The sequence below is a fragment of the Ochotona curzoniae genome, unplaced genomic scaffold, assembly GCF_017591425.1.
Source record: "Ochotona curzoniae isolate NIBS_2020 unplaced genomic scaffold, NIBS_Ocur_1.0 patch386, whole genome shotgun sequence".
Taxonomy (NCBI): Eukaryota; Metazoa; Chordata; class Mammalia; order Lagomorpha; family Ochotonidae; genus Ochotona; species Ochotona curzoniae.
The window spans coordinates 280,661-300,871 of NW_024466957.1; the positions used below are offsets into that span (position 1 = coordinate 280,661).

At 56.4% G+C, this 20,211-nt stretch overlaps 1 pseudogene; it reads right to left on the bottom strand.

Moving 5' to 3' along the window:
* Positions 1 to 14,904: 14,904 nt before the first annotated feature.
* LOC121167543 lies at positions 14,905 to 16,087 on the bottom strand (annotated as a pseudogene).
* Between the last annotated feature and the right edge of the window lie 4,124 nt (positions 16,088 to 20,211).

Below are 20,211 nucleotides of genomic sequence, written 5' to 3' on the forward strand. Positions count from 1 at the left end.
CCCAGCAGGTGGCAGAGAGAGAGGGTACTGGCAGCCCTTGGCCATGGCATCCCAGCCTTATCTGGGCTCCTGCTTCTGGGCTCTGAGAGAGCCCTGGTCTATCCCTGGTGACTGGATGGTGACAGGGCTCAGGACCCTGGCCCTCCTGCTGCCTGTGTCACTGCCTGTGAGCAGCTGGCAGCATTCATGATGTCACAGTGACTGGCAGGTGTACATCCTGAGAGTGACACAAGCAGTGGCCTGTAGTCTGCTGACTAGCAAACTGTGAAGGTGTTAGAAGTGACCGTAGGAGACACGTTTGTTGAATTCAATGGCTTCTCAATGGAGGTGAGTGGGACTGAGACTGTGCGTGCGCTGTGGCATGGGGACAGCCACTCCCAGGTGGGAGGCGCTGGCTTTTCAGGTGTATCGTGCATGGTTGAGCTCCTGAGCTGTGAGGGGAGCCCCTGTGTTCAGGGCGTGTGCACAGCCACCTCACTCCTACACTGTGCCCTGTGGCATGTGTGAATGTGTCCTTGTGCGGGACTCAAAGTTATGCCCTGGTGTTCTTTCTGCTCTGCTGTCACTGGGGTGAGTGGGGAAGAGGCAAGTCCCCAAGGTTAAAGTTAGCACACACAGACAGCATGGGGCAATGTCATTTGTCCTTGATAACACTTTCAAGTGGGCAGCACAGGAATGGCTGAGCTCTCTCCTAACTGATGAGTCCCCAGCCACGAGGAAGGTCTTCCTGGGTCCCCATGCAGGTGACGTCCCACAGAACAAGGCATGCCCAGTGAAGGGACACAGTGAGGGTCAGGGAGCCGTTAGACCTCAGGACTCTCCCTGAGACCCCGATGGTCATGTGGGTGGTGACCCCTTCCAGCTCCATGCTGCTGTGGGTGCTGGGGGCTTTCCCATTGAATTTGCACACAGTTTCTCTCTGCTCCTCACTGCTCCCTGAGTATTTCTTTCTCTGCTGAGATGATGAAAGCAAACACCCTGAGACACCTTGGACAAGGAGCCTCCAGACCAAGGGAGCACACACACTTTGGACGCACACGCATCAGGACAGGAGAGGAATGGAAACACCCCACACAGAAAGCAGCTCCCCTCCCCAGGGTGGGCAGGGGAAGCTTCAGGCAGGCAGGCTGAGCCAGAGCCCATGAGCCTGAAGCCAACCTGCTGGGCTCTCCCGCCTCTGTCTGGGTGGTGGTGGTGGGGCTGCTGTAGGACAAGAGGTGGTCCCCTGCAGTCCCCAGCTCTGGTGATGGAGTGAGAGGCACAGGGGGTGGGGACACAGGAGTGTGCACAGGCATGGGTGGGCTCCCTGTGCTTCCTGAACTCTAGGAAAGGGACCTTCCCAGCTGGTAGGTAGAGAATTCAAGTGCAGAGGAGGAAGTGAAGGAGGGGTAGGAGGGCCAGTGTCCTGGGATGGGGACCTTCCCAGCAGGTGGCAGAGAGAGAGGGTCCTGGCAGCCCTGGGCCATGGCATCCCAGCCTTATCTGGGCTCCCCTCCTCCTGGGCTCTGAGAGAGCACTGGCCATATCCCTGGTGACTGTGGATGATGGCAGGGCTCAGGACCCTGGCCCTCCTGCTGCCTGAGACACTGCCTGTGAGCAGCTGGCAGCATTCATGATGTCACAGTCACTGGCAGGTGTACATCCTGAGAGTGACACAAGCAGTGGCCTGTAGTCTGTTGACTAGCAAACTGTGAAGGTGTTAGAAGTGACCGTAGGAGACACGTTTGTTGAATTCAATGGATTCTCAATGGAGGTGAGTGGGACTGAGACTGTGCGTGTGCTGTGGCATGGGGACAGCCACTCCCAGGTGGGAGGCCTCGGCCCCCCAATTGTATTTTCCATGGTTGAGCTCCTGAGCTGAGAGGGGTGCCCCTGTGTTCAGGGCGTGTGCACAGCCACCTCACTGCTACACTCTGCCCTGTGGCATCTACACAGCAGGTGTGAACATGTCTCTGTGTGTCTGTGTGGGATCACAGACGTTATTCTGCTCAGCTCTCACCTGGAACAGAGCGGGTGGGGAACAGCTGGGCCAATCTGTGAGCCCAGACCCTGAGAGTTTGAGAAGGGCAGGGAGACCCCGGGGGTTGGTTGCTCTGCTTGGGTCAGAGTCTCCCTCCTGGGAAGCCATCCCTGCACCACCATCCTTCTGTCCCCTGCACTGGGACCCAGCCGCCAGGTGCCTGCCTGCCTGCTTGTCAGGCTCTTCCCTGCTCTGACCATGGAGACAGACCTCATGGGGCATCAGTTCCTGGCCACTCATTTGTACTGGGTCATGTGTGTGTGTGTGTTTTACAGTATCAGTGGGTCTGCCCTGAGCACCCTGATGTTCCTGGAGGAAGCCCAGTCGATGGCTGAGGAGAGAGCTCAGATCTTCTCCCTCTATGAACAGGTACGGGGCAGGTGCTGGGGAGGAGGTGGTCACTGCCTCAGACTGTGGCTGTGATGCCAAGCCCTGGCATCTCTGGGGACACAAAAGAGAGAGGGGCTGGACTCCGATCACCCCTGTTCTTTGACCGGAATCCCCTCTTGGCTTCAGGGACCCCGAGAAGCTCCTTGCTGATCCTGGAGATGAGGACAAAGACAACATCCAGCTCATCCCGGACAAGTTTGGCTTCTTGCGGTGAGTTGCTCACCCTGAGCAGGTCTCAGGAGGCCAGCCAGACTCGGCCCAGTCCAGGCTGACTCCTTGTGTGGCTGATGTGAGCACACAGTCCCCTCGCCCCTGGGCATCCTGTGCCTGCTCAGGCCAGTAGCCTCACAGCTGCTGCAGAGGGGCTGCCACTCCCCAGGGCATGGGCCTGATGACAGCACTAGACCCCACAGACAGCAACTGCCTGGTCCTGGAGCCCTGAGCTCACAGTCACCAAGGCCTGCCTGGCATGGGCCAGTAGGATGGCCACCTCCCCTCTTCCCTTCTCACTTCCCTGGACTGAGGTCATGCGGCTGCTTCTTCCCGGACGTCTTTGGAGGTAGAAGTGCCCGGTGTGAGACTCACGGCTCTGCTTCCATCCCCTTCCTTTCCAGGGAGAAGTCACAGCCCACGGACAGAGCCCTGGGGACTAAGGTGAGAGCCAGCCCTTGGCCATGGGCCCCTCCTCTGGTCAGCAGAGCTGGGGAGCACGTGGGTGCAGGAGGTGGGCAGTGGGAGCTGCAAGGTGCTGCACCTGCCCTTCTTGCAGGCACCTGTGGGGGTGAGAGCCACAAGCTCTGTGGCATGTGGGGCTCCTTCCGTGAGTCCACACAGGGCACTGAGCTGCTCCTGAGGGTGGCTCTCAGAGCCCAGACACTGGGCTCATCCCATCCTCTCTCCTTTTGCAGCAAAGACGGACAGAGTCCCGGAGACTCCGAAAGTGGGTCAAAATGTTGGGCAACTATTCCAAGTACCATCAGAGTGAAAAGGTAGTGTGGAAGGGAGCGCCCCCTGGGGACCACACTGAGCAGCACAGGGATGAGCAGGGCCCTTTGCTGGGCTGCACATCTCTGCCTCTCAGACACCCGGGCTAACTGTCCTGCCCTAAAGAACATGGGTCACCTAAACCCCATGTCCACACGTGCAGGGGACTATCCTAGGAAACAAGCCAGGCTCACCACTGTGGAAATGCCCAGATGCAGATCCCACAGAGAGCAGGCAGTGCATGCCCACCTGGGCCCTCAGCCCTGCCCTCCTCTCACTGTGGGTCACCAGGTTCAGGCAGATCCTCCCTCTGCTGACAGCACATGGAGTCATGGATTCCCCATTCTGGTCCCTCCCCTGATCCTCCTTCCCCAGAGTGCCCATGGCCCCACTCTCCTGAGCCCCCTCTCTCCTGCAGTTCTACCAGAGATGCCGCAAGGGAATCCCCAGCGAGGTGCGGGGGAGAGTGTGGAAAATGCTTTTGGATGTAGAAGCCAAGAAGGCCCAGAACCCGGGGACATTCGAGGTATGGCTGTGCCCTAAGCCCACAAACAACTGTCCAGCTCAGGCCTTAGCACCATTGACCCAATACCCAAAGGTGAATGGTCCTGCAATGGAGCCTGGGTGCCTCCTCATCCTGCTTTCATGTCTTGGCATCCTGCTCCTCAGACCCAGCCATGCCTGGCCACCTGTGCTTCTGACCAGGCCCTGCCCTTCTCCCTGTTGGGCACAGCTGGGCAGCTTGGCACAGGGCAGGCATTGAGCAGTGGCTATGTCGGTCCATGAAGGGCAGGAGGCTGCAGTGTGACACCCTGACCTTCCACAGGCTCTGTGCTATCTGGCCTGCCCTCACCGGGGCCTGCCTTCTCCTGGCCTTGCATCACCCAGCAATGCCCACATCTCAAGTGGCTGGTCCACTTGTCCCACTCAGCCGTCAGCAACTTGTGGGAGATGTGGGAGCAGGACCTGAGAGGGTTGGCAACAAGGGCCAACTGTCACCCTCCTGTGCTGCCATCAGGAAACAGGGCCCACTGGTGTAGCCAGCCCTATCCCCCACATCACCAACGCCAAGTCTTGAGTTGGTAGTTGTCCCTGAGAGCTGGGCTGGGAGCCATTCATCTCCCTGGGTCAGATCAAAGCCAAGGGCAGCTTCCACTGTCTGGATGGAGATGGGTTCTCCTGCAGGGGGCAGCACTGAGGCTGTGGCTGAGAGCCCAGTGGGGAGGAGCTGAGACCTGGTTGGGGCTGCTGCCTGAGCAGTGCTGTGGGCAGGAGGGGACTTGGCAGAGGGACGTGGTCATGCCGCTGGCCTGATGCTGACCACAGTGGTCCCCTGTGCAGATGCTGAAAGAGCAGGCCCGAGTGCATTGTGATCAATTCCACCTGATTCACATTGCGGTGCAGAGGACATTCCCCAATCACCTGCATTTCAGAGAGCGCTATGGCATGAAGTAAGGCCTCTGGGCTGCTGGGGTCCTGGGGGGTTTGGAGGGGCCAGGGAGCTGGGGGTTGGGGGAGACTAGATGGAGTTCTAAAACACAGGGCATTTATGGGAAAAAAAATAGACCCATAGGCCTTATTTATACTGCATACACTTTCTAAAGACAGCATGGAGAGAATGAAAGGAGAGACACTCAAGGGCAGATAACCTATTGCACTCACACCTCATCATGCTATGACTGCCAGCATGTGCAAAGAGCCCTTAGGTGCCATTGTTAACCAAGAGCAATGGACAGCCTGCCAGCACCCAGGGACACAGGCTCGGGGGAGGGTGGGGGGACACTGCATGAGAGCACAGGCAGTTCATGTCGTGCACAAGGGACGCAGGCTTAGTGCCTGCATCAACACGGGTGCCTGCTCTTGCTGCTCGAGTGGTGGAATGATCCAATCAGGACACTGTGGCCGTGAGTGTGGGACACAGGCACGGGTCTGGGTCATTGCTAGGAGGAAGGGGCAGAGGTCCTGCTGCTCAACAGCACCCCTGGCAGATGCTCACAGAGAGCCACATCCAGTTCCCATGGGAACACACCACACGCAGGCACACTTCCCCAACCACTGAGGAACTCAGTGCAAACAAGAACCGCCTACTCGGGTCTACTGCTGTGTTCACACTCAGGAAACATGGAGGTAGCCTGGGTGACGGTCACCTGGGAACGGCTCATCTGTGTGGTGTCTGATTCCTAGACAGGCATCAGAGATTCAGGGAGAGGCAGGAAGCCCAGGTCCCTCCTCTGCTGACCTGAGGGATCCCGGGCTTGTTCTGCCAAGTCAGGAGACAGAGCCTCAAGGCCGGCCTGTTGAGGCTGTGAGCCATTCAAGGACAGCTGAAAGAGGCCAAGGCCAGAGGCCAGGATGAGGCAAGGGTGGCACAGGCTGGTGGAGGGGGAGAGGTGCCAAAAGACTGCATGGGGAACTGCTGGGTGCAGGGACTGCCCCTCACATGGCTGCACTGGCTGTGGGTGGTGACTGTCTGAGGCATGGAACACCCTCGGACTGCACCTCGTCTGTGAGATGCTCAGCTGTGCCAAATGGAAAGGCAGCAGAAGGAAGGTCCGACTGCACACACTGCACCCCTGAGATGTGTGTGGGTCCTGGTGGGCAGCCCTCACCCAGACAGTGCAGAACCTGCAGTGGCCTGAGCAGGGCCCTGCTGCTGTGGCAGAGCAGTGGACTGGGCCCTCTGTGGGACTGGCAGGATGTGGTGGGTGGCAAGGAAGCAGTGCCGCCTCCTCTCTCTTCCAGACAACGGGCCTTATTTGAAGTGCTGGCAGCCTATGCAATCTACAAGCCCGTGAGTATGCTCGAATACCTTTTGCAGGTTCTGTTCCTGGGCTGTCCATCCAGGGAGTCCCTTGTCCCAGAGAAGCAAGGTGGGCTTGTTGGGGGCTCTGTGATCCCCACTGGAGAGAGTAGGGTCAGGGTCCAGGCTCTGGACGCCACCTCGAGTTGTGGAAAGAGAAGGAGTGCCTTCCCCGTGATCTGCTCTCTGTGCCCCAGGAGCAGGCAGGGTGGAGGATGCTTCTCTGAGTACCTGCGTTCCACAAGGAGGATGGGTAAGCTGTGCCACTTTGCAGTGCTCATCACAGTCAATCCTGGGCAGTTTTGACGCTGTGGCCCCATCAGACACACGGCAGGTGCCATGGGACTGAATGCCATTCACACAGTTCCATGATCTCGCAAACCCACTCAGAGGTTTCCCATGTTGGGTGCAGCTGCTGGACACCTCGGGAGACCCCACCAAGGTCTGGGCACCCCATCCTCCTGACTCAGCCTCAGGAACACTGCCTGGTGCCTGAATGAGTGGTGGCCAGAAAGCATGGATTCACACTCCTGATGTGTCTGTTGTGTGCTCTGGTCCTGGCAGGCCTGAGCCCAGTGCTTCTTCCTTCTGTCTGAAGTGGTACCCACTAGGGCACCCCTAGAGGGCAGAGCTGCAGGGGCTGCCTTAGGGGTGCAGCCTGGATTCCCACAGCAGCCTGCCCCACCCTGAAATCTTGGGGTACACACATGTGCTTGCCTCTTGTCTCTCCCAGCCACTTCCTGAGCTGAGGCCCTGCACGGCTGTCTCCAGGAATGTGGGAATCTGGCACACGCTCCAGTTCTTAAAGCCCTGAGAGCCAAGGGCATGACAGGCCCAGGGGTCCCTCCTCCATCCTCCTACTCCCTTAGCAGGTGACCAACCCTCCCAGGGAGGTCACCCAACCCACCTGAGTTCATGCTGACACAATGTTCTGGGCTCTTGCAGGAGGCGGTTGGCTATGGCCAGGGCCTGAGTCACATCGTGGCTCTCTTCCTTATGTGGTTGGATCAGGAGGACGCGTTTTGGGCCCTGGTGCAGGTGATGGAGAAGGAAAAATATTCCATGTCTGGTAGGTAGATGGGAGAGGTGGGCCCTGTGCAGGCAAGTCCACTCCCGACACGCAGTCACGTGCCTGGGTCTGTGTCCTCACTGGCTTCTGGTGTGGAGGGAATCTCCCTTTGGAGAGTTCCTTAGAAGCCAGGGCTGGCAGAGGCCTCGTGTGCTGAGCCACACAGTGGCCTCCCATCACCCAAGGCCCTGCAGCTTTGCTCTGGCTGTCACCTGTGTGGGTACCTCCAGACCAATAGGTCCTGTCCATGTCCAAGTGACTCATGTCCACACTGGCCTCTGTGCCTCCCAAGGGTCTACCCAGACGCCCACCCACTGAACACTCCCGAAGGCAGGAGCCCCACTAGGCAACCCCGCGTCCCCCAACTCATGCACGCGGGCATGGTCACGATGCACCGAGTCTGGCTGCAGCGTTTTCCACAGTCACGTGGGACAGCCTGGATTGCATCCCACACAGTCCTGCACGCACCCACATGCTGAGGTTTCTCTCCCTGGCCATCTGTCCACCCACCTGTCCCCTGAGAGTCTCCTCTGGCCCAGCCCTTGGCTCTGCCGCCTTCCAGGGAAGGGGCTCTGATCCCAGGGCTGGGGCTGATCCTACTCAGGGCTCTACAAACTGGGATCACCAATGCTGGAGACACTCCTGGAGCACCTGGGACACATCGTGCACCGCACACTCCCGACTCTCGGAAAACACCTGGTGAGTGAGCGCTCCTTGCTCTGGCCCAGGGCCCTGCTCACATGGAGGGAGTGCCACCAAATCTCCAGCCTTTGTTTATTCGGGGCTGATCTCCCTAGGCTGTGCATGGTTCCCTGGGTCTGTGGCAGTGTGGGTGTTATGTTTGCCTTCCAGCACTTGGTGCCTGTGCTTTGCAAAGATGTAAGGGGGATGCTGCCAAGAGCCTGTGTGGCTGTGAGGTGCAGATGCAGCAGCTGCCGGGCTCCCTGCACCCAGTGGCTCTGCTAAGGGGCTCCAAGTAGGGGAGTTGCAGGCCTGCTCCCAGTCCTTAGCGCCCTCTGCTTTTTTCTCAGAAGAAGCAAGGAGTGAGGCTGAGTGACACCATGGCCCGCTGGTTTACCCACTGTTTTCTGGATGAGGTAAGTGTCCGCAGGAATCCCTCACCCAGGGAATCTGCTGGCCCAGGGCCTGGCTAATCCTCCCACTCATACATGCTGTCCACAGCAGGGCTGAGCTCGCCCACCTCAGCAGACCCGGGAGGGACCCTGCTCTACACAGGGAGACCCTGCCCTGCAGGCGGTGGCCCGGGAAGATGCTGAGTCTCCCAGCCAGCAGGGAGGGACAGGTGCCCTGGGCACACTGCAGCAGAAGCCTGAGAAAGCCCTGAGCCTGCAGGAGCAGGCAGGAGATGCCCAAGGCCTGGGCAGCCTCCACAGGGTGGAGCTGTGCTGTGGCCTCACTGCTGGGTTGGACACAGGGCCCTGTTGTCACACACAGGTCACAGTGGCACCTGCCTTCCCATGTCCTCCAACACACACAGAGCCCTCTCCATGCCCCCATGGCTCTGTCTGTGCTGGCCAGGCCTCAGCCCTCCTCTCTCTGGGCTTGCATGCTCACATGTGGCTGACAGACGTGGCCCCAGCAGCTAGCCAGAGGAGTCCCCACCTAGGAGCCTATGGCATCATGTGAGGCAGCTTCCGGGGTCTGCAGCTGTGCTGGGGCATGGGCCCTGCCCCCTACAGCCCATGGGGGTCCTGCTCAGGCCTGGATGGGTGGGGTCCTCTCATGCCTGCTCTTCCTAGGTGCCGTTCCCACTGGCCCTGAGGCTATGGGATACCTTTATCCTGGAAGGGGCACAGGTGCTCAGCACCATGGGCTATGTGGTGTTGAAATTGAACCAAAGTAAGTGCTCAGGGCTGGGAGGCCAGAGTGCCAGGGGAGAGGAGCTGGGGTCCCCTGGTGATGCCCAGGGAACAGGGCTTTGGGTGGGGATGAGGAGGCCTGGGAAGCCCTGGTACGTGGGGAGGGCTCTGAGAATGCCCCTGGGATACCCCCATCAGTCCAGCACAGTACACAGGGGGCCATCAGCAGGATCCTTCCCCAGCAGTGTGGCCCTGCCCAGTCCCTTCCATGCTTGGCTTGTCACCCACGGGTTCCCAGGGCAGCAGCTGGCAGCTATTAGTGCAGGGACAGGGCTTGGAGCAGCCGTGGCTGCTTGTCTATCCCTGTGGAGCCTCCCTGTCTGACACCCACCCTCTTGCCTAGAGCGCCTGCTCAAGATGACCGGAAGTCACCTCAGGGTGACCCTTAAAGAAAACTGGGACCTGGATGATGATGCTGTCATCAAGCAGCTGCAGGCCTGCAAGCTTGAGCTGGCTAAGCGAAAGTGCCTGCTGCCTCCCGCAGGTGGGCCCTGCCCAGGACTCAGGCGGATCTCCGTTGGGGTGTCAGCAGTGGGAGGACCTGGCAGTGGGGCATTCTACCTCCTCCTCATGCCCTGTGTTCCCCTGCTCCTCGGTTCTGTTAGAGAAGCTTCTGATCACAAGGCCTGGCTGGGCCTCGGGCAGCTTCCAGATGTGCCCATGTGGGAGGGTGCAGGGGCTCTCCTACCCCCACAGAGGCACCTCCCCACCTGGAAGGCTCAGTCTCCCTGACTCCACATGTGGGCACAGGACTGAATGTCCTTGAGCACAACCAGAGTGCGGCTGAGTGTGGCATTACAGCCTCAGCTGGGCCAAGGCCTCTGAGGGCTCCTGGTGTGATGGGAGTCCCTGTGTCTGCTCACAGCTGCTGCTGGAGATGGCCGGGGAGCCTGGGTCAGCCATGCGGCACAGAGCTGGTTTGTCCCAGCTGGAGGATACAGAGTGTGCCCAGGGCAGGCCTGTGCAGGAACTGGCAAGGCCCAGCTGTGCCTCCCAGCGGGTGCCTTCCCTGTGTCCGTGTGCAGCAGAGATGGTGATGGCTGAATTGTCCAGCACCCGGGGTTCATGTTGTGCTCAGGTGGCAGAGGCCCAAGGACTGGGAGCACAGAGCCTGCCCTGCCCCCTCTGTGAAGGAGAGCATGCCCTGTCCCCCAGGGCTGCCTGGGACTGCAGCTCTGCCCAACATGCTGTCTCTTCCCACCAACACTGGAGCATTCAGATTCATTGTGGTCATTAAGGGGGACTCAGATGCTCCTAGGTCAGCCATTCCCATGATGGGGCAAACAGAAGGAGGGGTTAGGTGTCAGGGGCACCCCTGGATCCTCAGTGGATGCCAAGTGTGCCCTGAAATGAGCCTGAGAGGAAGGGCGCTCAGGGCCCGTGCACATCTAGGGGGCATCCAGGGAGCCATCCAGGGGATCCAGAAGTGTCCCTGCCACAGCCCTGGCCCAGGCCGCGCACAGCCAGTTTCAGGATCAGCAGCCTGGAGGGTGTTCTCATGTCAGCCCTGGTATTGGGGACCCGAAGGGTGAGGTATGGGCGATTCACCCTGCAGGCCACATGGCGCCTGTGGAGAAGCAAACCTGCTCTATTTTCCTTTCAGCAAAGCCCAGTGAGGCATGCAGCAAGGGCCATGGGCAGGGCCACGTCCCTGAGAGGCCTGCTGCTGCCCCCACAGCCCTGCAGGACAGGGAGACAGCTCAGGACCCCAGGCCGCTGTGCCAGCGCCCTGAGTCTCCAGCTTCCCTGGCCAAGACTAGCTTTTCAGAAACACTCAGCGTCTGTGTCGTTTCGCTAGAAGATACAGACAAGGAGGACAACTCTACGGACGAAGACATCTTTGAGGACCTTGAGCAAGACACCCCAGTGCTGGCTTGCGGGACTGCACGTGGGCCCAGCCCTGCCAGGGCCCCATGGAGCGTATGGCACGGAGGAAGGCTGCTCCGGTGGTGGAGTCTGCCGAATCTCCCAGTGCCTGTGCATGGCACAGACGGCCCGGCCCCAGAGCTGGGCAGCCAGGAGGGCCCACGGGCCCCTTCCCTGCATTACCTCAAGCCTGTTGGCCCAGGGCCCAGGCAGGCCATATGGGTTCCAGTAACAGGGCTGAAGACGGCTTCATGCCAGGACCTGCACCAGTCTCTCCTGGAGCGTGGTGACACTGATGGACTGTTGCCTCCCCGAGCCTCACTGATGGGAGAACAGCCCCGCCTGCACTCCCTAGCTGGAGACCTCTTTGCTGGCCCCTCCCAACTCCTCTTGGTTGACTAGGCACATGAGTCCAGGCACTGAGCCTGGAGCTCTGGGGCTGTGCCCCCTTGTGCCCTCCTGAAGGAACTCTCAGGACTTCTCACCCTCTTGATGCGCAATTAAATTGTTTGTTTGGAATGCATTTGGTCCCATTTTGTGCCCCCAGAGCCCAGCTGTAGCAGTTTTCCCAGGTTCTTTTTTTTTTAAGATATATTTATTCATTGGGAAATCAGATATACAGAGAGGAGGAGAGACAGAGAGGAAGATCTCCCGTCCGTCTGATGATTCACTCCCCAAGTGAGTGTAACGGCCGATGCTATGCTGATCCGAAGCCAGGATCCAGGAACTTCTTCCGGGTACCCCACCAGGTGTAGGGTTCCAAGGTTGGGCCATCCTCGACTGCTTTCCCAGGCCACAAGCAGGGAGCTGGACGGGAAGTGGAGCTGCCGGGATTAGAACTGGTGCCCATATGGAATCCCGGCGCCTTCAAGGCGAGGAATTTAGCCGCTGCCATGCTGCAGGGCCCTTCCCCAGGTTCCTATTGAGTGGTCAGAAACTCCAAGCCCTCAGCCACAGGCAGAGACCTGCTGACCCCAGGGGGCTGCACTGCACTGCTGGGGAAGAGCTGCTATGGGCATGGGTGCGCGTGCCGGCCATGCTTATCCCAGGTCAGACCCTGAGATGGTGGTGCCAGGAGTTCAAGGTCACAGGAGGAGCTCACCCAGGGGAAGGGACTGCCAGCGTCCCTCAGCACACAGGTTTCTGAAAGGGCTCTGGTAGCTGGGTTAGAGCACCCGTTGGTTTGTGTGAGATGTGGGGCTGGGGACAGAACGACCCTGCAGTTGCATGCACCAGTATGTGTGTAGGCTGATGGGGGTGACTGAACTGAACCCCACACTAGCTGGTGCATCACAAGGGTCAAGTCTGAGGTCAGCCTGGGTTTCTTTGTGGACTTCTCAAGTAGACCTCTAGACTCAGGTCCTGGCTACAGGGAAACACAGGCTGTGTGGTCTGACCTTGGGGTGCATGTATGGGGACTGGCCCTCAGTTGCTGATGCCCATGTGTTGGACCGCATGCCCAGCTGTGTACACAGGGATCATGGCAGCTGGCTCAACTAGGCCAGCAGGGGACATTGACTGCCTTGCCAGAGGATGGAGAGCGGGACAGGTTGACCCACTCTCCTGGCCAAGCTGTGCAGCATGTCCCTGGGGCTGCCCATGCACTGAAGTGGACTTGGTCATGTGAAAGACCTCAGACAGATTTTCTCAACCATTGAACAGTGATCCCCAAAAGTTCTCAAAACCATCAAGGCAGTCCAGTGGCACCCTTGAGATACTCTTCCCCACTTTGAGGTCACTAAGGTGTCATCCAATGATGGCCTCCAACCATGGATGTTGATATAGTTTGACAACAAGAAGCACACAGAAGAAAAAAAAGTACTGCACCATGGGTCCCATTCCCACCCACCTTCTCTGTACCTGACCTTTGCACCCTAGTCAGAGGTCCAGTGCAAATACCAGTGTGTGTGTGTGAGCTGATGAGGGTGATGGCTTGAGTAAGACCCCACACTTACTTGCACACAGGAGTCAGGTCTGGGGTCACCTCTGGTGATGTTTTTATTTGGACCCTCAACTGGCCCATTGGACTCAGAGCTCCAAACACGTGGAAATCACTGGAGCTTTGATGTGCTGATGGAGTGTATACATCAGAACTCGGTCTCCTCGCTCCTATGGCCTGTGAAGTGGACAACATGCCCAGACACACAGGAGGGATAGGACAACCAGGTCATTGAGGTCTACAGAGGACATCTAGCATCATGGAGGAGGCACAAATTGGAGAGCTCTCCCAGCCAAGCTTTGACAAGGAGTGTCTGGGTGAGTGGAGACGCTAAGGTGGGCTGTCAGCCAATGGACCTTGGAGGGATGTCCTCAACATTGGAACGACAGGATCAACATCATCTCAGAACTATCAAAGCATTGTAGCAGTGCCCTCAGAGCATGCTCCACACCAGGGACCCTGGGATGAGACTGAGTGGCCTTCCCCCATGCCTGGGTACCGCTGCAGTTGGGCTGCTCTGAGTGGCCCTCCACCCTTCTCTCACAGCTTTCCCCAGATGCAGGAAGAAAAAAGGGGATTGGAGGCAGTTGTCTCCTCCACTTTGCCCCCTATTTCTTGACCCTTCTCACCCTCATGGGTGGTCCACATGGACATGTATCCCTCCAAACCAGGTGAACATCATCAAATATTACTTATGGGCCTGGTGCAATAGTGCAATGGTCAGGGTTCTTGTCTTGAACATGCCGGGATCCCTGTGGGCTCCGGTTCTAATCCTGGCAGCTCTACACCCCATCTAATGCCGTGCTTGTGGCCTGGGATATCAGTCAAGGAAGGCAAAAAGCCTTCGGAACCTGTACCCACGTGGGAGTCCCGGAAAAATGTTCCTCACTCCTGGCTTCTGATCAGCGTAGCACAGGCCATTGTGGTCACTTGGGGAGTGAATCATAGTATGGAAGATCTTCCTCTGTCTCTGCTCCTCTCTTTACATCCTTGTTTCCAATGAAATAAAACAAATCTTTAAGAAATACCTGAACTGTTCATTGCCCAACCCTTCTTCCCCACAAAACAGCAGCAACAACAACAAAAAACAAAACACTTATTTCAAACTTTTGATCTGGGACCCACTTCTCAGACCCCTGCCCTGTCCAAGACCCAAACACCAGGAACACACAGCCACATGCAGTGATAAATTTACCCTCACACCACCCCCACCATGACACTTTGTACTGTTTCAGAAGGCACAATGGTACAGAAATGCAGCCATTTCAAATGGGTAAGACAAGGAGAGAGCAGTTGCCCAGTGGGTTTTCAGCAGTAGAAAGGAAAGAACCAAAATGGCCCTTGTCACTTTCTCCCTGTGGAGAAAAATATGGCCCTTCCCACTAACTCCCTTGTCTGCTCATCCAAAGCCACAGCAACAAGAAACACGGGTGTCCAGCACTTGGCCAGAACCTGAAAGGGGCCCCGCGACCCTGCCACGCAGGCCACACCCACTGAAGGCAGGTCACAAACCCTCCCACCCCCCTCACCACCACCACCTGCTTCCTTCCCTAGAAGATTCCCAGAAATGGGACACGGGCAGCCAATCCCTCCCCAGGCTCTTCTGCAGGTCACTTGGAGGTCAGCATAGAGACGGCTACCACAGGAAACTGGCCCGGACCCTTAAGAAATGGTCCAAGGATCAAATGAGTGTAGCCTGCGCTTGAAAGAAAGGAGAAGAGTAACCACACGTGGGAAAGAAGATGCCAAGATCCAGGACAAGCAGGTGGAGCCTACCGCCGCCCAGAAAGCCTGAAAGCGTCCTTTGCTGGGAGAGGCTGGAGCTGGGGCAAGCCTGGCACATGGAACCTCCCCTCTTAACCCCCAACCCCACCTTCCACCATTCTCTACCCACCCACCCCCAAAGAGACCACAGGTCTGTACGATCCAGTTGTATGTTCACTTTGAGAGTCATCTTCAAGGCAGCTTTGAAACCGACGATCTTTCCAGAAGCATTGTCCAGACTGAAGAGGTTGGCAGAGCTGCGGATGTGCCAGCGTGTGGGGTTCTGCAGAGCCCTCCCAGCCCAACGCCTTTCAAGTCTCAAGGGAGGGTGACCTGCACTGCCTGGGGGCTCTGGCAGCAGGGGGACTGGGCGCAGAAGCAGTCCCTGAGCTCCCTGTTGAACAGGAAGCACAGGACGGGGTTGATGCCAGCCTGTGCAAGGTGAGCCACTCTGAGGACATCATTTAAGCCTGGGCACGGCGCCGGGCCGAATTAGGACCTACAGTTAGCTGGCCAGGAATTACGGGCCCCAGAACAGCAGGAATAGCAGTTTGATGCCGTAGAGCATCCTGCACAGCCTCTTCTGCATCTTGAACTCCTCCAGCACTAGCAGGTGGTGAGCCCCGCACCCGGGCCCCACCGCCTGGATGCCCATGATCTCGGGTGGCATAGGTCCACGGCCAAAGCCCACCGTCCAGTTGCCAGTCACCTGGCCAGTGGCACCGGGCCCGTGGAAGGTCCAGTCGTGGCTGAGGGCGGGTCCTGTTCTCGCAAATATCATCTTGTGGCTATCCTGAATTAAGAAGAGCAGGTGGAGGTAGAGGAGGTGCGTGGTGCCCACCACCACGGTCAGCAGTAGGAGGAAGCTGAGCATGTGTGGGGCGCCTGTGGGCTGCTGCTGCAGGGCGCATAGCATGTCCTGGTTATTGCCGTCGCCGCCATTGTTCAGCACAGGTGGGAAGCATGGTGACGCACCGCCAGCTGGCCAGGAGCTCATCGTAGAAGTGGTGGTGGGCCATGGCCAGGTAGCGGGTGACTCCGAGCAGCAGGCAGGGGACCTGGAAGCAGAAGAGCCCAGCCAGGAAGGTGAGCAGCCTGCAGCCCAGAGGGCCCAGCAGGGTCCCTGGGCAGCTGCGGCCAGGCGCCCAGCCAGCAGGACTGGCAGGAGGCAGGAGAGCTCGCACAGCCAGGAGGCAGGCACAGGTGCAGCAGCAGGCAGTAAGGACACATGCAGGCTGCGCTCCCAGAGGACGAGCAGTGTCAGCAGCACGTGGCCCGCCAGGCTTGTGCCCAGCAGCAGGCTGAGCATGGCCAGCCCGAGGGCCAGCGCCACTGCCTGGCCGTCGCCTCTGACCTTTGAGCTGACGCTCGCCATCGCGGTGTCTCCTGGCGTGCACAACACCCCGGGGCTGACCTCAACCTGGGGACTCTCTCTGGCCGCCCCGCCCGCGCTCAGGTGCCACTGATGCTGCGGCGTCCTCAGCCCTGGGCGAGCCCCCAGCAGGAGCACCCTGCATTCTCCTCCTCCTTCATGCCGCCGTCGCTGCCGCAGCAGAGCCCCCTCACCTCCGCCAGAGTGCGCAGAGAGGCCCCGAAGATGCTGTATGAAACGGTGTCAATGGAGTACGTTTCTGGCTCCTGGCTCCGGATTGTAACAGCACTGACCGTTGTGCTCACTTGGGGAGTGAATCACCGGACGGAGGATCTTCCTCTCTATCTCTCCTCCTCTCTAAATATATGACTTTGTAATAAAAATAAATAAATCTTTAAATAAAATAAAGTGTGACTCTGTGTTTTGCTTTCTATTTCTGAGTAACCTGATGGACAAGCTTCCCAAAGCTGAAACAAGAATAGAGGGGGTGGCATGGGAGCTCACCAGGCTCATCTTTCACCTGCAGGTGCTGGCATCCCATGTGCTCCCTGGGTCATGTGCCAGATGCTGCACTTTGCACCCAGCTTCCTGCTTGTGGGAAAGCAGTGGAGGACGGCCCAGGTCCTTGCGCACCAGCACCCACATGGGAGACCTGGATGAAGTTCCTGGCTCTGCATGGGCTCAGCTCCGGCCATTGTGGCCATTTGGGAAGTGAACCAACTTCACAAGATCTCTGAGCTTCTCTCCTTCTCCGCTCTGTGAATCTGCCTTTCAATAATAATAATGAAAATAAATAGACATTTTTAATAAAAAAGGAAAATACGTAAAGATTTGTTCTTTTTTACTCCGGGACCTAGCTATTTATACATCATGAGAAGCAACTTAAACTGTTCTTAGGATTTATTTACTTTTGTTGGAAAGGCAAATTTACAAAGAGAAAGATCTTCCATCCACTGGTTCACTCCCCAAATGGCCACAAGGGCCAGAGCCGAGCCGTGCTGAGGCAGGAGCTTCTGCCAGGTCTCCCACTTGGGTGTCGGGACCCTAGATTTTCTGCCATCCTCCACTGCTTTCCAAGGACCCAAGTAGGGAGTAGGCAGCACAGTGCCCACCTGACCTCCCGGAACATGCAAGGCGAGCATTTAGCTACGAGGCATTTATAGCCTTCAGGCACGGTATGAAGATGTAACATTTGGAGTTAGTTCAGAAATGTTTCCTCTTCTCTTCATTTTTGCCATGGTTATATACCCTACACTTTTCTGCACAGAATTAAAAACAAAGGAATAGATTTCACTGTTGCATAATGAATTAGTGCAAACTTGTGGTTTCATGACACAAGTGTAATCTCCCAGCTTCCGCGGATAATGATGACTTCGTGCGTGGACGATAAGATAGCTCGGGCATTGCTTAGAAAATGGGTATAATCTAGAAGCAGTACTCTGCATTTACTGTACTGTGTCCAGAACAGTCGCCTATTCTGTGTTTCTGTTATGTTTTAAAGGAGCTGCAGTGAAAGAACAGATTGTTCTCCAAGCCACCATGAGTGCATGCCAGCCAGGGCCACCCAGACACCATCGTTGCCACCATGAGCACATATGGGAGAGGAGCATGCACTGGTAGAGGCTCAGGGACTGGAGCAAGTAGGAATGAGTAACTGGGGACTTTCATGGGCCCAGCTGCAAAACCCACTGTTAATCAAGGGGGCTGAGATGAAGTGGCCCAGAAGGGGGAATGCAGAGGGCCTTCCTGGGTCAGGCTAAAGCCACTGCCTGTAAGTGCAAGAGCTGGGGCTAGGGGCAGAGCAGACCAGGCTAGGTGCAGGACCTGATGCTGCTAAGGAGAGTCATTTTTGGCCTGGTCAGGTTCTTTGGGATTGCTGCTAGGCCACAACCCACCAGCAGTAAATGTTGGGGTTGAGGTTGTGCCCAGTTGGGCTGGGCTACAGCACCAGTTAGCGTGTGCAACAATTGGGACCGAGAGTAGGTCTGGGAGGGGGTCTTTGGGGACACTCCTGCAAGGCTGAAACACTGGCTGGGGTCTGATGATTAACCCCAAAGTGACCACAACGGCCGGTGTTGCGCCGATCCAAAGCCAGGAGCCAGGAACTTCTTGCAGGTGTGCCACACAGGTGCAGGGATCAAAGGCTTTGGGGCGAGGACTCTGAGGTCACCCACCTCCATTTGGATCTCTCATATGGGATGGAAGAAGCCCAAATCCTGCCTTGCAGGAACCAAGGTCATCGGAACGACAACCAGGAGCACTGAGCAGTCTGCAGAAACAGAACAGTAAACTTCCTTCAGGACTAGGGAGAGGAGCTTTCTCTGGTTCTTGCCTGGTTCTGACTTTGGGTCCCCACCCTCTCTCGTAATGACCATCAGGATTGCTCCAGAAACCCCTCAAAACAAACTAACAAATAAATAAACAAGCAAACAAAAAAACCACTCTATAATAGATAGAGAACAGCAAGGAACGCTTAGAATCAGACAGGAAAGGGGCAGTGGGGATGCACTTATAACTCACTGGGTGGGACACAAAGATTAGTTACTCCTCACCAGGGTATTGAAAATTTCTCTGCACGCCCCTCCTAAAACTGTTCATCTAAAATGTTGACATATGTCTTGTTATAGAGTTAGATTACCCAAAAAACAGCCAGGTTCTGCAAAATCATGCTTCAACACTATAAACTGCTAAATACTAAAATTAAAATAGACATGAGACAGCTGAATAGTAATCTATAGCCATTTTAAGGTGTATAGAACCCAGTTGTATATAAACTAATAATTGTAATGTCAATGTAGAAGTCATAGGATGTGGTTCAGAACTTGCACTCTTTTTTTTTTCTCTCTCTTTTAACATGTTGGTTACTCAATACCATGTCAACTAATTCCATTACGTTATAAATTGTTACTGATGTAATGTCGGGGCTTTTAATTGATTGGGATGATACTCTGTCAGCTCTATTTTCAGACCAGAGACGGTCTCCCCAAGAAGCAGTTGAATTTATCTGCATAATAAGATGGTGGTTCTCTATGCTTGGTAGATGCTTGCAATGAAAGAATCTCAACTGAATTTGAACTGTGGTAATGCAACAAGGTGGAAGAATCCACCACGGGGCAGGGGGTCGGAGCTTTAGGGAGGGCAGGGGAGGAGTCCCATGCCTATAAAACTGTGTCACATAATGCAACGTAATCAATTAAAAAAAAGTCAAACAAAGGCTTTAGGCCATTTGTGACTGTATTCCCAGGCTACAAGCAGGGAGCTGGATGGGAAGTTGAGCTGCCAGGATGAGAACCGGTGCCCATATGGGATCCTGGCATGATCAAGGAGAGGATTTTAGTTGCTAGGCCACTGTGTTGGGTCAACATTTATGTTTATTTTTATTGGAAAGGCAGAGTCAAAGAGAGAAGGAGAGACAGAGACAAAGATCTTCCATCCACTGGATCACTCCCCAAGTGGCTACAACAGCTAGAGCTGAGCTGAGCTGAGCTGAAGCCAGCAGCCAGGAGTTTGTTCTGGATCTCCCATGAGATTGCAGGGTTCCAAAGCTTTGTGCCACCCACTACAGTATTCTTAGGCCACAAGCAGGGAGCTGAATGGGAAGTGGAGCAGTCAGGACAGAAATCAGTGCCCACAGGGGATCCTGTTATTTGTAAGGTGAGGATTTTAGCCACTGAGCCCTCGTGCTGGGCCCAAGGCAGGGTCTTTTGTCTCATCCATCTTCTACCCCCACATCCCTTCCCATCCCACCCAGAGGCTTGTATGTGTCTGCAATCCATCCACCTATGTAACATCTAAAAATAAATACATATCCAATAAAATAATGAAAGCCTCGAGATGAATAGAGGATTGTGATGTTGTAGAGTCTGGGAGGGATGGGAGGCATAGAGGCATTTTGGATTATAAATATCAGATCAGAATCAGATTGAAAGAATAAGTCCCTAGTGCTATTGCAGAGTGGGAACAGTTTAGTTCACAATCACCTCTATGAAATTCATGAGCAGAAACTAGAGCTCTAAGCCTGGAACCAGAAACTCTCGTCAAAGGGAAAATCACCGTTTCCTCTGATTTGATCTGTCAGTGCTGCTGTGTGCATGAACTGACATGTCCCACAGCAGCCCATCAACACA